Source organism: Marmota flaviventris, chromosome 3 (genome assembly GCF_047511675.1).
Source record: "Marmota flaviventris isolate mMarFla1 chromosome 3, mMarFla1.hap1, whole genome shotgun sequence".
NCBI lineage: Eukaryota > Metazoa > Chordata > Mammalia > Rodentia > Sciuridae > Marmota > Marmota flaviventris.
Genome location: NC_092500.1, coordinates 92,665,335 through 92,683,137, shown reverse-complemented (window position 1 = coordinate 92,683,137; position 17,803 = coordinate 92,665,335).

The window sequence follows — 17,803 nt, the reverse complement described above, 5'->3', positions numbered from 1 at the left end:
CGCTGATATAAAGGAATGCCTTTGATTTATGCGTGTTGATTTTATATCCTGCCACTTTGCTGAATTCATTTATTAGCTCTAATAGTTTCTTTGTAGACCCTTTTGGGTCTGCTAGGTATAGAATCATGTCAGCTGCAAATAGTGATAATTTAAGTTCTTCTTTTCCTATTTTTATGCCTTTAATTTCTTTCGTCTCATTGCTCTGGCCAGTGTTTCGAGAACTATGTTGAACAGAAGTGGTGAGAGAGGGCATCCCTGTCTTGTTCCAGATTTTAGAGGGAATGCCTTCAATTTTTCTCCATTCAGAATGATGCTAGCCTGAGGCTTAGCATAGATAGCTTTTACAATATTGATGTATGTTCCTGTGATCTCTTTGAACATAAAGGGATGCTGTACTTTGTTGAATGCTTTTTCTGCATCTATTGAGATGATCATATGGTTCTTATCTTTAAGTCTATTGATGTGGTGAATAACATTCATTGATTTCCGTATATTGAACCAGCCTTGCATCCCAGGGATGAATCCTACTTGATCATGGTGCACAATTTTTTTGATATGTTTTTGTATCCGATTCGCCAGAATTTTATTGAGGATTTTTGCATCTAGGTTCATTAGAGATATTGGTCTGTAGTTTTCTTTCTTTGAAGTGTCTTTGTCTGGCTTAGGAATCAGGGTGTTGTTGGCCTCGTAGAATGAATTTGAAAGTTCTCCCTCTTTTTCTATTTCCTGAAATAGCTTGAAAAGTATTGGTATTAGTTCTTCTTTAAAGGTTTTGTAAAACTCTGCTGTATACCCATCTGGTCCTGGGCTTTTCTTAGTTGGTAGTCTTTTGATGGCTTCTTCTATTTCCTCAATTGATATTGGTCTGTTTAGGTTGTCTATATCCTCCTGACTCAATCTGGGCAGATCATATGACTTAAGACATTTATCGATGCCTTCACTATCTTCTATTTTATTGGAGTATAAGGATTCAAAATAATTTCTAATTATCTTCTGTATTTCTGAAGTGTCTGTTGCGATATTGCCTTTTTCATCCCGTATGCTAGTAATTTGAATTCTCTCTCTTCTTCTCTTCATTAGCATGGCTAAGGGTCTGTCGATCTTATTTAGTTTTTCAAAGAACCAATTTTTAGTTTTGTCAACTTTTTCAATTGTTTCTTTTGTTTTGATTTCATTAATTTCAGCTCTGATTTTAATTATTTTTTGCCTTCTACTTCTTTTGCTGTTGTTTTGCTCTTCTTTTTCTAGGATTTTGATTTGAAGTGTGAGATCATTTATTTGTTGGTTTTTCCTTTTTTTAAGGAATGAACTCCAGGCAATGAGTTTTCCTCTTAGAACGGCTTTCAATGTGTCCCATAGTTTCCTATATGTTGTGGCTGTGTTTTCATTTATCTCTAAGAATTTTTTAATTTCCTCCTTGATGTCTTCTATAATCCATTGATCATTCAGTAACCTATTGTTCATTCTCCAAGTAATGCATGATTTTTCCTTCCTTCTTTTATCATTGATTTCCAGTTTCATTCCATTATGATCAGATAAGATGCATGGTATTAACTCTACTCCTTTATAATGTCTAAGAGTTGCCCTGTGACATAATATATGATCTATTTTTGAGAAGGATCCATGTGCTGCTGAGAAAAAAGTGTAACTGCTTGATGTTGGGTGGTATATTCCATATATGTCAATTAAGTCCAGGTTATTAATTGTATTATTGAGTTCTATAATTTCTTTATTCAACTTTTGTTTGGAAGATCTGTCCAGTGGTGAGAGAGGTGTGTTATAATCTCCCATGATTATTGTATGGTGGTCTATTAGACTCTTGAACTTGAGAAGTTTTTGTTTGATGAACATAGCTGCACCATTGTTTGGGGCATATATATTTATGATTGTTATGTCTTGTTGGTGTATGGTTCCCTTGAGCAGTATGTAGTGTCCCTCTTTATCCCTTTTGATTAACTTTGGCTTGAAATCTATTTTATTTGATATGAGTATGGACACTCTTGCTTGTTTCCGAAGTCCATATGAGTGATATAATTTTTCCCAACCTTTCACCTTCAGTCTATGTATGTCTTTTCCTATCGAATGCATCTCCTGTAGGCAGCATATTGTTGGATCTTTTTTTTTTTTTTTTTTTGATCCATTCTACTAGCCTGTGTCTCTTAATTGGTGAGTTTAAGCCATTAACATTTAGGGTTATTATTGAGATATGGATTGTTCTTCCAGCCATATTTGTTTATTTATGTTACTTAACATGGTTTGTTTTTCCTCTTTGATTATTTTTTCCCTTTACTGTACTACCTCCCACTCTTGGTTTTCATTGTTATTTTCCTTTTCCTCTTCCTGTAATGTTTTGCCTAGGATGTTTTGAAGAGATGGTTTTCTAGCTGCAAATTCTTTTAACTTTTGTTTATTGTGGAAGGTTTTAATTTCATCTTCCATCCTGAAGCTTAATTTCGCTGGATACACAATTCTTGGTTGGAACCCATTTTCTATCAGCATTTGAAATATGTTGTTCCAGGATCTTCTAGCTTTCAGAGTCTGTGTTGAAAGATCAGCTCTTTTCCTGATTGGTTTACCCCTAAATGTAATCTGCTTCCTTTGTCTTGTAGCTTTTAAAATTCTCTCCTTATTCTGTGTGCTGGGCATCTTCATTATAATGTGTCTAGGTGTGGATCTCTTATGATTTTGCACATTCAGCGTCCTGTAGGCTTCTAGGATTTGGGATTCTGTGTCATTCTTCAAGTCTGGGAAGTTTTCTCATATTATTTCATTGAACAGATTGCTCACTCCTTTGGTTTGGACCTCTATACCTTCCTGTATCCCAATGACTCTGAAGTTTGGTCTCTTTATGTTATCCCATATTTCTTGGGTGTTCTGCTCATGGTTTCTTAACAGTCTCACTGAGCTGTCTATATTCTTTTCAAGTTGAAATACTTTGTCTTCATTGTCTGATGTTCTATCTTCTAAGTGTTCTACTCTGCTGGTAGTATTCTCATTTGAGTTTTTAATTTGGTTCATTGCTTCCTGCATTTCTAGGATTTCTGTTTGTTTGTTTTTTATAACCTCTATCTCCCTGTATAGTTGATCTTTTGCTTCTTGGATTTGTTTATGTAATTCATTGTCGAAGTGATCTTTCATTGTCTGATTTTGCTGTCTAATGTCTTCCTTGAGACTCCAGATCATCTGAAGCATGTAAATCCTGAATTCTTTATCTGACATTCCATCTGCTGCAGATATTACCTCTTCTAAAGTTGAGTTGAACTGCATTGCTTGTGGTCCTTTCTTTCCTTGTCTTTTCATATTGCTCGCGTTTCTTTCTGTTTGGTGAAACTGTTGTGTTATTGAATTTTCCCCCTATATATTTATATTGCTCTTGTATAGTTGCAAAGTCTTCCTTGCAGGGGCAGGCGGTGGCTGTACTCCTCCTCTAATTGGGGTGATCTGTCTCTCACGCCGGCGGGCTGCTGGGCCCCTTCTCCGGTTCGCGTGGTCTGCCTACCTTGTGGGCAATGGCTGGGCCCCTCCTCCAATAGGGGTGATCTGTCTACCATGCTGGCGGGCCGCTGGGCCTGTTCTCCAGGTTGCAGGCGCAGGCAGCGGCTGTTCCCCTCCTCCAATTGGGGTGATCTTTCAACTAGGCCGGCGGGCTGCTGGACCCCTTCTCCGGGATGCGCGGTCTGCCTACCTTGCAGGCGGTAGCTGGGCCCTTCCTCCAATTGAGGTGATGTGTCTACCATGCCTGTGGGCCGCTGGGCCTGTGCTGCCAGTCGGTCACAGGTCTGCCTACCTTGCAGGCGCGGGTGGCGGCTCTGCCCCTCCTCCAATTGGGATGATGTGTCTACCACGCCGGCGGCCCACTGGGTCTGTTCTGCCGGTTGGTCGCAGGTCTGCCTACCTTGCAGGCATGCGCTGCGGGTCTGGACATGCTAATTTAAGAGGTTAACTGGTCAGCTGATGGTTCCACAAGATGGCTGCAGAATCCCAGCTCAGTTTTTCTTTCACAATTTGGCTTTACTGTTGCACTATATATTTGGCTATCTTTACAACATTTTTTAAAGTGGGTGAGCTTAACAGAATGTCCTCTCTCTCTCTCTCTCTCTCTCTCTCTCTCTCTCTCTCTCTCTATCTATCTTCTCTGTCTCTCTCTGTTGTCCCTAATCTGTTCTAATCCACAGATTCAAGATTGAGGTTAGGGCACTCTGAGTTTGTGTTCTGCACTGGTAACCTACCTTCCAGTCTCTCTAGGTCTCAGACTTTGTAATATCAAGTATTAAAGCATTTATTTTGCCATTTATTTTTCTGCTGTTACTTTGAGGCCTGCTCTCTTTGTTGTGAGATTGGGAATTCACTGCCTAGCTTGCTTCCACTATGTTTCACCAGATGACTTCTAGAGGTGATAAATTGATTTAGCAAAGTGGAAGGATACAAGATCAACTCTCATAAACCAGTAGCTCTTCTATACTCCAACAGCAGTTCAGTTGAGAAATAAATTGAAAAAACATTCCTTTCACAATATCCTCAAAAAAAAAAGGTCTGGGAATTAATCTAATCAAGGAGGCAAAAGACCTCCACAATGAAGCTATATAACAGTGAAGAAAGAAATTGAAGAAGACCTCAGAAGATATGAAGATCTCTCACATTCTTTGATGGATAGAAGAAATATTATCAAAATGGCCATACCAACAAAATGTTATACACATTCAGTGAAATCCCCATATAAATACCAATGACATTCTTCACAGAACTAGATAAAAACAGTCCTTAAATTTATTTGGAAAAATAAAAAACTTAAAATAGCCCAAATAATTCTGAACAAAAAGGTGATATAGATGGCATTACAATACCCAATCTCAAATTATATTAGCAAAAATAGCTTGTTACTGGTATCAAATATTAAGACAGTGGAACAGACTGGAAGACACAGAAACAAATCCAAAACATATAGCCACTTGATACTTGACATGGATGCCAAAAATGTATGTTTGAGAAAAGACAATCTTTTTTTAACAAATGGTGCTGGGAAAAGTGGATATCCCTATGTAGAAAAATAAAATTAGATGTTTATCTTTCACTCTGCACAAAAGTCAAATCAAAAACTTAAAAATTAAAATGCAAACATTGCAGCTGCTAGATGAAAACATAGTGTCAATACTCCATCACATAGGTAGGTGCAGGCACTGACTTCCTCAACAAGTTCCCTAATGCATAAGAAGTAAAACCAAGAATCAACAACTGAGATGCCATCAGAAAAGCTTCTGTACAGCAAAGAAAATGATTGAGAATGAAAAGAGAGCCTAAAAAATGAAAAAAAAAAAAAAAAACTTTTCCAGCTAGTCCTCTGACAAAGGATTAATATTCAGAATATATAAAGAATTCAAAAAGCTTAATTCTACAAAAAAAAAAAAAACAATAAATAAATGGGCAAAATAACTAAAAGGAAATCTCTCAGAATAAGAAATTCAGTTAATATTGGAGCATATAAATATACAAAGCAAACTGACAAATATGAAGAGGGAAATGGTAATACAATAATAGTAGGGAATTTTAATATTCCAACAATAAGCAAATCTTGATGATAGGAAATCAGTTTTAAAAAAAAGGAACACTTACATATAACTATAGACCAAGTGAACCTAAAAAATATAGACAGAACCTTCCACCCAACAAGCAGAAGAGTATACATTCTTCTCAAGTTTGCATGGAACATTCTCTTTATGGGTTAGGTCACAAAAAAAGTCATGGGAAGTTTAAGAAAATTGAAATCATATGTATCTTTTTAATCATGATGTTATAAAACTAGAAATCAATAACAGAAGAAAAATTTAAAATTTTCAATATGTAAAAAAACATTTTTTTAATAACCATTGGATCAAAAGATAAATCAAATATTTGTTGGTCAATAGTATTTCTTCTGTGAAGTGTCTGTTCAGTTCCTTAGCCCATTTATTGATTGGGTTATTTGTTTTTATGGTGTTAAGGTTTTTGAGTTCTTTATATATCCTAGAGATTAATGCTCTATCTGGGGTACATGGAGTAAGAAGACTTTCTCCCATTCTGTAGGTTTTCTCTTCACATTATTGAGTTTTGTTTGTTTGTTTGTTTTGCTAAGAAGCTTTTTAGTTTGAATCCATCCCATTTATTGATTCTTTTTTTCAATTGATTATTTTTTCATTTATTTATTTCTGGCACTTTAGGATCTTGTTAAAGAAGTCAGATCCTAGGCTGACATGGTGAAGATTTGGGCCTACTTTTTCTTCTATTAGGCACAAGGTCCTCTTTCTGTACCCTTGTGAATTTGTCCTCGCATCTTCTATTCTGTACTATTGGTCTTCATGTCTGTTATGGTGCCAATACCATGCCAGTTTTGTTAGTATTGCTCTGTAGTTTAGTTTAAGATCTGATATTGTTATGCCTCCTGCTTAACTCTTCTTGCTAAGGATTGCTTTGGCTATTCTGGGTCTCTTATTTTCCCAAATAAATTTCATAATTGCTTCTTATAGTTCTATGAAGGTTGTCATTGGGATTTTAATAGAGCTCACATTAAATCTGTATAGTGATTTTGGTAGTATGGCCATTTTGACAATATTAATTCTGCCTACCCAAGAACATGGGAGGTCTTTCCAAATTCTAAGGTCTTCTTCAATTTCTTTTTCTTTTTCTTTTCTTTCTTTCTTTTCTTTTTCTTTTTTTTTTTTTTTTTTTTTTTTTTTTTTTTTTTTTTTGTAATCTGTAGTTTTCATTGTAGCGGTCTTTCACCTCTTTTGTTAGATTGATTTCCAAGTATTTTATTTTATTTATTTTGAGGTTAGTGTGAATGGAGTAGTTTTTTAAATTTCTTTTTCAGTAGATTCATCACTGAGGTATAAGAATGCATTTGGTAGACGTGTGCTAATTTTATATCCTGCTACTTTGCTGTATTTATTTATTAGTTCTAGAAGTTTTCTGGTGGAATTTTTGGTTCTTCTAAATATAAAATCATGTTATCAGCTAATACTGATAGTTGAGTTCTTCTTTTCCTAAATGTTCCACATCTCTAGAAATTAGAGAAATGTGAATCAAAACTACTTTAATATTGCATCTCAGTCCAGTCAGGATGGCAATTATCAAGAATACAAACAACAATAAGTCTTGGCGAGGATATGGGGAAAAAGGTACACTCATACATTGCTGGTAGGATTGAAAATTGGTACAACCATTATGGAAAACAGTGTGGAGATTCCTCAGACAACTTGGAATAGAACCATTCTTTGACCCAGCTATTCTATTCACAAGTACAAAACATTATTACAAAACATTATTTCAATAAAGCAGAAATTTTAGGTAAGAAAATTTAACACATTTTCATAGTAAAACTCAATAAATTAAGCATAAAAGGAACTAAACTTGGTTCAATAAAGACCATATATAAGATGTCTATATCTTAACACTTTTTACTGTACTTAATAGTAAAAAACTGAAAAAAAAATATTTCCTCGGAGATGAGGAATTAGGGAAGGATGTCCACTGTTGCTACTTCTATTTAACAAATTACTGGAAATTTTGGTCAGAGTAATTAGGCAAGAAAAAGATATAAAAGTATTCCAAATTTGAAAGGAAAAAATAAAATTATCAATGAATTCAAAGTATAGGATTTCTATATATGAAACCCTGAAGACTCTACTAAAAATACTTTTGAAGTAATAAATTCAGTAAATTTTCAGGAAAAAAATAATGTATATAAACCAGTTATATTTCTATATGCTAACAACAGACACACCATGAAGGAAATTAAGGAAAAAAACCCACTACATTAAAAAATGTAAAATACTTAGGAATAATCTTTAAGGAGGTAAAAGACTTGTGTACTGAAAACTCTGAAATTGGGTGAAAGAAATTTTAAAACATCAAATTAATTTAAAGATATTCTATATTCATGGATTATAAGAATTAATATAGTTGAAATATCCTTACTATCTAAAGCAGTCTACAATTGCAATGTGATACTTATTAACATCCCAGTGGAAATTTTTACACAACTAAGATAAAATTCTGTAATGTTCATGGAACCACAGTAGATCACAAATAGAGAAATTCTGAGCAAGAACAAAGCTGAAGTCATCACATACCTTTATTTAAATCATTACATAGCAATAGTAATCAAAACACTATGTTACTATCATAAACATAAACATATACACCAATAGAATGCAATACAGGGCCACAAAATAAACCAACACATACAGGATTAACTGATCTGTGACAAGGATGCCAAGAATACACATAGGTGGTACTCTCTTCAATAAATGATCTTGGGAAAGTGGAAACCAACATACAATAGAAAGAAGTGGAGTCTTATCTTTCGTCATACACAAAGACAACTTAAAATGGATTAATATTTAAATGTAAGGCTTGAAACCATATAAACTTGTGTTAGTCAGTCTTTTGTTGCTGTGGCCAAAATACCTGACAGCAACAACTTAGAGGAGCAATAGTTTATTTTGGCTCATGATTTCAGGGGTCTCAGTCCATGCTCAGCTGATTTGATTGCTCTGGGTGGGATGAGGCAGAACATTATGGTGAAAGGGCACAATGGAGAAAAACTGCTCTCCTCAAGGCAGTGTGCAAGCAGAGAGAGGGAGACAGACAGAAGAGGCAGCCAGGAAGAAGATAAACGCTTCCAGAATATGCCCTCAGTGACATATTTTCTCCAACTAGGTCCCACCTTCTGGTAATCTATTAATTTAATTAATGCACCAATTATGTCAGGGTCATCATTATCCAATCATTGCCTTAAATCCCCACCCCCAAACTTTTATCTATTGCCTGACACATGAATTTGGTGGGCACATTCCAAGTCTAAACCATTACAAAAACTGAGAAGCAAACATAGAAAATGTTTCCAGACATTGGCCTTTGCAATTATTTATTGAATATGACACCAAAAGTATAAGCAAAAACAGACAACAAACAAGATTCCATTTGTTTGTGGGATGATGCAAAATAAGAAATCTTCTGAACAGCAAAGGAATCAACAAACGAAAAGGTAAACCTACCGAATGAAACAAAATATTTACAAACTATGTATTGATAAAGGGCTGATATCCAAAATACATAAGGGTCTCCTAAAAACTCAATAGCAGAGAAAAGCAAATAATCCAGTTTTTAAGTGGGCAAAGGAAATAAGTGCACACTTCTCAAAAAAAAAACCATGTATGAATTGCCAACAAGTGTATGAAAAGACGTTCAATATTACTAATGAGAAAAATACAAAATATAGCCACAAGGATCTACCAGCTAATACTTGTAAGGATGGTGTTATGGTTTTAATATGAATTATCTCCTAAAACCTCCTGTTTAAATGAAGAAATGTTTATAAGTGAAATGATTGGATTGTCAGAACTATAACTTAATAGTTCACCTAGCTTGAATGGGCTAAAAGGGTGGTAACTATAGGCAGATGAGTCATGACTTGAGAAGGTGAGTCCTAGGGAGCATGCCCTGGAAGGTTGCATCTTTCCTGTGGCTCCTTCCCTTTTCTCTAAACCCTTCCCAGCTGCCATGAGGTGAGCAGTTTCCCCCTTTCCTGTCCTTTGGCCATGATGTGCCATCTCACTTCTGACTCATAGCAATGAATTTGGCCAACCATGGACTAAACCTGTGAAAATGAGTCAAAATAAACTATTCTCTAAGTGGTTCTTATCAGGAAGAACAATCCAAAGAAAAATGACTGAAACAAATGGCTCTTTTCTAAAAAGATAAGATATAGTGATGTTGGAAAGGATGTTGAGGGAAAAAAAAAAAAAGCACTTTTACTCTTTTGGTAGGAACCTAAACTGATATAGCCATTATAGGAAGAAACATAGAGGTTATTAAAAAAATTAAGAGTCATATTACCCAATTACTAGCATTCCCACTACTGGGTAGACCCAAAAGACTTTAAATTAGGGTCTTGTATAAGTATATGGACACCCATGTTTATTTTGGAATTATTAGCAATAGCCAGTACATTGAAGCAACCTAAATATCTATTGACTGATGAGTAGATTAAAAATATAGTATGTATATACAATGAAATATAAATACTTCTAGACTTTTGATGGGATTACATACTAATAAACTCTTCAAAAATTAAAAATATTCTAAGTTTAGAGTGCATTTAACACACCTAATCTATCCAACATCAGAGCTTATCCTATCTCAATTATGCTCAGAACACTTGTTAGGCTGAAGTTGTGCAAAATCATTAAACACAAAGCCTATTTTATAAGAAAGTGGTGATTAGCTCATTTAATTTCATTTAATTAGTTTAAAACGGTACTGACAGTGAAAATCATATAGTTGTTCTGTTATCACTAGCCCAGGAAAAGATAAAAATTCAAAATTCATAGTTTGATTTTTATTGAATATGCATAGCTTTTGCATCATTGTACAGTTTGAATATCATAAGTAAAACCATCTTAAGTCAGGGACCATTCATACTTTTCAGCCTTACAAACAAGAAAATTTTACACTTTATGCCAATAGGAAGGAACCTGAAAGACATTATACTAAATGTAATAAGATAGACCACAAAGACAGATAGTACATGATTCCACTTGTATTAATAAGAGTTCTTTTGAGGAGCAGAATCAAGAGGATATATATTTATATTGTGATTACAAAAAGTGGATTTATTAGATTGTGTTTCATGATGAGAAGTTGAGTAGTTGTATAATGGCTGTCTGCAGGCTGGAGAATCAGAGGAACCAGTAGCTTCTAAGTCTTAGAATATGGAGTCACAGAACAAGAGACCAGTGATGTACCCCTGATCTAAGCCCTGAAGTCCTCCCTAGAGAATTACTGGTCAGTCTGCTTTGGAAGAGTGAAGGAGCTGGCATTTCCAATGACAATTCCAATAGCAACAAAAGCAACCATTCAAGAAGAATTCAGCTTGCTTTTTCTCTGCTTCCTCCTTCCATCTTTTGGTTCCATCCAGGCCCCAGGCCTAGTGAAATGTGCTGCCCATACTCAGAGTGGGTCTCCACCCTTAGTTTACTGTTCCGTATGCCAATCACTTCTGGAAACACTCTCATAGACACATTCAAAAGTCCCTGAATCCCAGATATCAAGCCAATCAAGTTGACAATAGAGATCAACTATCATACCACTTGTAGGAACAATCTAAAGTACTAAATCTCATAGAAGTAACACAATGGTGTTATTTTCAGGGACTGAATAAAAGAGAAAATGGAGAGTTATAATTCAAAGGGTACAAAGTTTCAATTATATAGGTGAATAATTCCTACTGATTTACTGTACATCATAGTGCCTCTCATTAACAATTAACCTAAGATCCAGTATTGTATAGTTAAAATTTTACTAAGAGGATAGATTATACATTAATTATACTTTACTTTGATTTGTTCATACATAAAATAATCATAAATAAAGAGGTAACTTTTAAAGGTGTTAGGTATATTGATGGCATTGATTGTGGTGATACTGTCATGGGCATATACTTATAGATCTCTATACTCACCAAGTTGCTTACATTAAATATTGACACTTTTTGTATGTTGATTATACCTGAATAATGTAGCTTTAAGAAGAACTAAAGCTGGGCATGGTGGCACATGCCTGTAATCCCATTGGCTTGGGAGGCCAAGACAGGAGTATCATGAGTTCAAAGCTGGCCTCATCAATGGTGAGGCACTAACCAACTCAGTGAGACCCTATCTCTAATTAAAATACAGAATGGTGAGTGGGGATGTGGCTCAGTGGTGGACTGCCCCTGAGTTCAATCCCCAGTACCAAAAAAAAAGAGAAAGTGGAGGTAGATAAATTTCATGCCTGTACGGATATTTATATTTTATCCTCCTGGATTCTGAAATGAATGTACATTTCTTCTTTATGATGATTCATCTTCACAGGAATATGAGATAAGATCACTCCCTTTTATAATAAAAGGTCCTGTTGTTAATATAGAAAATTCTCAGTATCTATTCAATATTGATTAAAATTCAAGTTTAGCATTTACACTCTGTATTGATCTGTTGCATCTATTATTATTTTTGTGCTTTTATTTTTTATTGCATAAATACATAGAGATTATGAATAGGTGTCATCTGATGCTGTGCTTTTCAAACATTTTGTGCAAAGTATCACCTGGTAGTACTCTAAAATGTAGATAGATTCAGTAGATCTGGGGTTGGCTCAAAAATCTACATTTTTAACAAGGAAATGCCAGTCTTGCTGGCCCTGATAGATATTATGAGTAGCGAGATCACATACACACTCAACACTGCTGTTACTGTTGTCAGAGAATAACTTTCGGATCCAACATGGCGGCCGGCAAGGAAGCAGCACTTTCAGTATCTCCACATTAACCGGATCAGAAACACCCATTAAAACAGCTACATTCTACCTACTGAGGAACTTCTAGCAAAATTCTGCTGAAAGGAGACCTGCCAGGAAGTAGTAAGTTATATTAGAGGTGACAGTTGGCCCCAGACAAGTGAATCTTGGCCGGCCGTGGGTGCAGAGGTCCAATCCTGCAGCCACCGCCCAACCGGCTCTGCAAGCGGCCACCGGCGGCCCGGGGCAGTGAGAAGGGTCCACGCCTGGCCCAGGAGACGGCTCCCGCCATCCTGGCTCTCCTGGCGGCCCCACTCGCTCGGTGATCGGCCACCCCGCCCGCCCGGCTCTTAGCCACGAGGCCACTGCCTACCGGGTTCTACAAGCGGCCCCCGGCGGCCGGCGCACCGAGAAGGGTCCCTGCCTGGCCGGGCAAACGGCCTCCGCCCTCCTGGCTCTGCTAACGGCCCCGCCCACCCGGCAAACGCCCTCCCCCACCCGCCCTCCCGGCTCTGTTGGCGGCCCCGCCCCCGGCCAGCGCAGGCTCGGCTCTGCAGGCGGCCCCGGCGGCCCGCGCAGCGAGAAGGATCCCCGCCTGGCCTGGCAAACGGCCTGTGCCCTCCCAGCACTGCTAACGCCCCGCCCACACGGCTAACGGGTCCCCCTGCCCGCCTGGCTCTGCAAATGGCCCCGCCCACCCAGCAAACGGGGCCCCCGCCCTCCGGGCTCTGCTGGCACCCCGCCCGCGGCCACCACCCCAGGCTCTGCAGTCGGCCCCCAGCGGCCCTGCGCTTCGAGAAGGGTCCCTGCCCGGCAGACGGCCTGTGCCCTCCCAGCTCTGCTAACGGCCCCGCCCCCACTGCGAACGGCCCCGCCCACCCGGCAAACGGCTCCCCCCCTGAGACAGCGTGAAGGAAATCTAACCAAGCCTTTATGAAATAGCGAACTGGGAACTAAAACCAGAGATTGGGTCAGACCAGAGACAAGCCAGTTCCACCCCTCCCTTCGGACACTCCAGCAAGGAGGCAGGGGCCCGCCATTGTAGAGAGGGGAAGTCACCAAAGTTCGGCCAAAGAGATTCCTTCCCAGTGGAATCTACTTTGGCAGGTGTGTGACTCCCACCCGCATCAGATACAAACAACCGGGAAACTTCAAAATCTCTCCGTGGGCGTGACTGTAAGGGCCAAAGGACTCTCGACCCCCAACTCCCAATACTGCCAGTGACGTGGGCGTGACTGTAGGGGCGGAGGGAAGCAGAGAAGACTCCCCACCCCCAACTCCCCCAACCGCCAACTGAGAGGGCGTGACAGTAGGGGCGGAGGGAAACAGAGGACACTCCAGACCCCCAACTCCTCCTACTGCTAGCGGAGTGGTCGTGATTGTAGGGGCTGAGGGAAGCAGATGGGATCCTCGACCCCCAACTCCCATTACCACCAGTGGCGACACCAATGGTCTTAGCCGCCAGACTCCAAAGGTGTGCCCACCAAAGGGGTCAGGAAAAATTAAACTATTGACTCCCAGAACACAGCTCCACAGCACTGGGGCTTAGATGAATGACAGAGAGAGTGCTCAGTCATTAGGGAAATAGAGCACCCAGAGGTGCTGAAAGTGTAACCAAATCCTTGGAGAACCTCCTCCGGTGCACAGGACCTGGCTGGCTGGCAAGAGGAAGGGGAGGAGGGGCCGTAGAAGTGAAACGGCTCTGGACCAACAGGATTGAGAGACTCCCAGGAGCCGCCTTACAGGGATTGCTGTTGACACATTGAGGGCAAATCTCAGCCTGGAGGGCACAGCTTTGCCTACGGGAAGAGAAGAAAATGGATCTCTAAGACCTAATTTTATTTTTTATTTTATTTTATCTTTTTTCTCCCTTTTTCCCTCTTTCTCTCCCCTTCCAAGTTTTATTGTTCTTTCCATTCTCCTCTATGCTATCTAACTCCCCCTCCTTCTTACTTTTCAAGAGCACCTTCCTTTCCCTTCCCCCCAACTTTCATCCCAAGCATTACGTCCTCCATTTCGTGTAACTGTCTAAATGCAAACAGGTGAATGTTTCGAGGCCGTCTATAGTGCTCCTAAATACCTAGCTACTACCAACACCCTGATCCAATTGACGGTTAGCATCCCCCTTCAGTAGAGCAATCTTCTAAAGTAGCCAAGACATACTAACCCGTATACCTTCATAGCACCCAACATAAAGTCCTAAGAACAAAAAACAAATCACCATATGCATACAAAATCCGGAAGCCCTTTATAAATTGAATGAATCAGCTCTAAAGTACAATAAAGCCCAACATCTATAGGCATAATCTCCCACCACAAAGGAGAAACAACAGATATAAACAAAGCCAAAACAAATGTATAGGAGAAAGCAGTTACAAAGCAGTCAAATAGAGCTGGAAAGTAACGTGAACAACATGAAAAAACCAGGGAAAAAAGGAGTACAGATAATGCAGGACAACTTAAATCTACAGGAGGACCTAGAAGCATCAGAAACATGGACAGGGAAAGAAATCAAGGCATACCTAACTCAGATGGAACGGAATTTTAGAGAAGACATGAGACAGCAAATCCAAGAATTGAAAGTATATTTTGAAAACCAACTAAACAAACAAATACAAACTGCAAAGAACGAGCTTTACCAGGAGATAGAGATCTTTAAAAAAAACCAAACAGTGATTTTATAAATGCAAGAAACCATAAACCAGATTAAAAATGCTAACGAGAATATTACAAATAGACTAGATCAAGTAGAAGTCAGAACATCAGATAATGAAGACAAAGTTTATCAACTTGAAAAGAATATAGTCAATACTGAAAAGATGCTTAAATCTCACGAGCAATCTATCCAAGAGATATGGGATTTCATCAAAAAACCAAATTTGAGAGTCATTGGGATAGAAGAAGGCACAGAGATTCAAGCCAAAGGAATGGACAACCTATTGAATGAAATAATCCTAGAAAACTTCCCAGAGATGAAAGATGGAATGGATTGCCAAATCCTGGAAGCCTACAGGACCCCAAACATCCAAAACTGTAATAGGCCAACTCCAAGACATATAATTATGAAGATAGCCAACATACAGAACAAGGAGAGAATATTAAAAGCTACGAGGGAAAGGAGGCAGATTACATTCAGGGGTAAACCAATTAGGTTAACGGCTGATTTTTCATCACAGACTTTGAAAGCGAGAAGATCCTGGAACAATGTATTTCAAACGCTGAAAAATAATGGATTCCAACCAAGAATACTGTATCCAGCAAAATTAAGCTTCAGATTTGACAATGAAATTAAAATCTTTCACGATAAACAAAAGCTAAAAGATTTCGCAGCCAGAAAACCAGCACTGCAAAGCATTTTGGGCAAAATTCTACAAGAAGAGGAATGGAAAAACAGTGCCCAAAACCAACAGCGGGAGGTATCTCAGTAAAGGCGGAGGAAAACAACCAAAAAGTAAAAACTAGCCAAACTAAAATAAATAAATAAATAAACATGACTGGAAGTACAAATCATATTTCAATTGTAACCTTAAATGTTAATGGACTAAACTCACCAATCAAGAGACACAGGCTGGTAACCTGGATCAAAAAAACAAATCCAACAATATGCTGCCTTCAGGAGACTCATATGATAGGAAAAGACATACACAGGCTGAAGGTGAAAGGTTGGGAAAAATCATACCACTCACATGGCCCTCGGAAGCAAGCAGGAGTGGCCATACTCATATCGAATAAACTCAACTTCAAACCTAAGTTAATCAAAAGGGATAAAGAAGGACACTATATCCTGTTAAAAGGAACTATTCACCAACAAGACATAACAATTATCAATTTATATGCACCAAATAATGGTGCAGCAACATTCATAAAACAAACTCTCCTCAAGTTCAAAAGTCAAATTGACCACAACACAATAATTATGGGTGACTTCAACACACCGCTCTCGCCATTAGACAGATCCTCCAGACAAAAGCTGAATAAAGAAACTATAGAACTCAATGACACAATCAATAACCTAGACTTAACCGACATATATAGAATATATCAACCATCATCAAGTGGATACACGTTCTTCTCAGCAGCACATGGATCGTACTCAAAGATAGATCATATATTATGCCATAGGGCAACTCTTAGTAAATATAAAAGAGTGGAGATAATACCATGCACCATATCTGATCATAATGGAATGAAACAGGAAATCAATGAAAAAAGAAGGAAGGAAAAATCCTGCATCACATGGAAAATAAACAATATGTTACTGAATGATCAATGGGTTACAGAAGACTTAAAGAGGAAATCAAAAAATTCTTAGAGATAAATGACAATTCAGACACAACATACCGGAATCTATGGGACACAATGAAAGCAGTTTTAAGAGGGAAATTCATTTCCTGGAGTTCATTCCTCAAAAAAAGAAAAAACCAACAAATAAACGAACTCACACTACATCTCAAAACCCTAGAAAAGGAAGAGCAAAACAACAGCAAATATAGCAGAAGACAAGAAATAATTAAAATCAGAGCGGAAATCAACGAAATTGAAACAAAAAAAAACATTGAAAAAATTGATAAAACTAAAAGTTGGTTCTTTTAAAAAATAAATAAGATCGACAGACCCTTAGCCATGCTAACGAAGAGAAGAAGAGAGAAAACTCAAATCACTAACATACGGGATGAAAAAGGCAATATCACAACAGACACTACAGAAATACAGAAGATAATTAGAAAGTATTTTGAAACCCTATATTCTAATAAAATAGAAGACAGTGAAGACATCGATAAATTTCTTAAGTCATATGAGCTGCCCAGATTGAGTCAGGAAGACACACACAATTTAAACAGACCAATAACAAAGGAAGAAATAGAAGAAGCCATCAAAAGACTACCAACCAAAAAAAGCCCTGGACCAGATGGGTATACAGCGGAGTTTTACAAAACCTTCAAAGAAGAATTAATACCAATACTTTTCAAGCTATTTCAAGAAATAGAAAAAGAAGGAGCTCTTCCAAATTCATTCTATGAGGCCAACATCACCCTGATCCCGAAACCAGACAAAGACACTTCAAAGAAAGAAAACTACAGACCAATATCTCTAATGAACATAGATGCAAAAATTCTCAATAAAATCCTGGCGAATCGAATACAAAAGCATATCAAAAAAATTGTGCACCATGATCAAGTAAGATTCATCCCTGGGATGCAAGGTTGGTTCAATATACGGAAATCAATAAATATTATTCACCACATCAATAGACTTAAAGATAAGAACCATATGATCGTCTCAATAGATGCAGAAAAAGCATTTGACAAAGTACAGCATCCTTTTATGTTCAAAACACTAGAAAAACTGGGGATAACAGGAACTTACCTCAACATTGTAAAAGCTATATATGCTAAGCCTCAGGCTAGCATCATTCTAAATGGAGAAAAACTGAAGGCATTCCCGCTAAAATCTGGAACAAGACAGGGATGCCCTCTCTCCCCACTTCTAT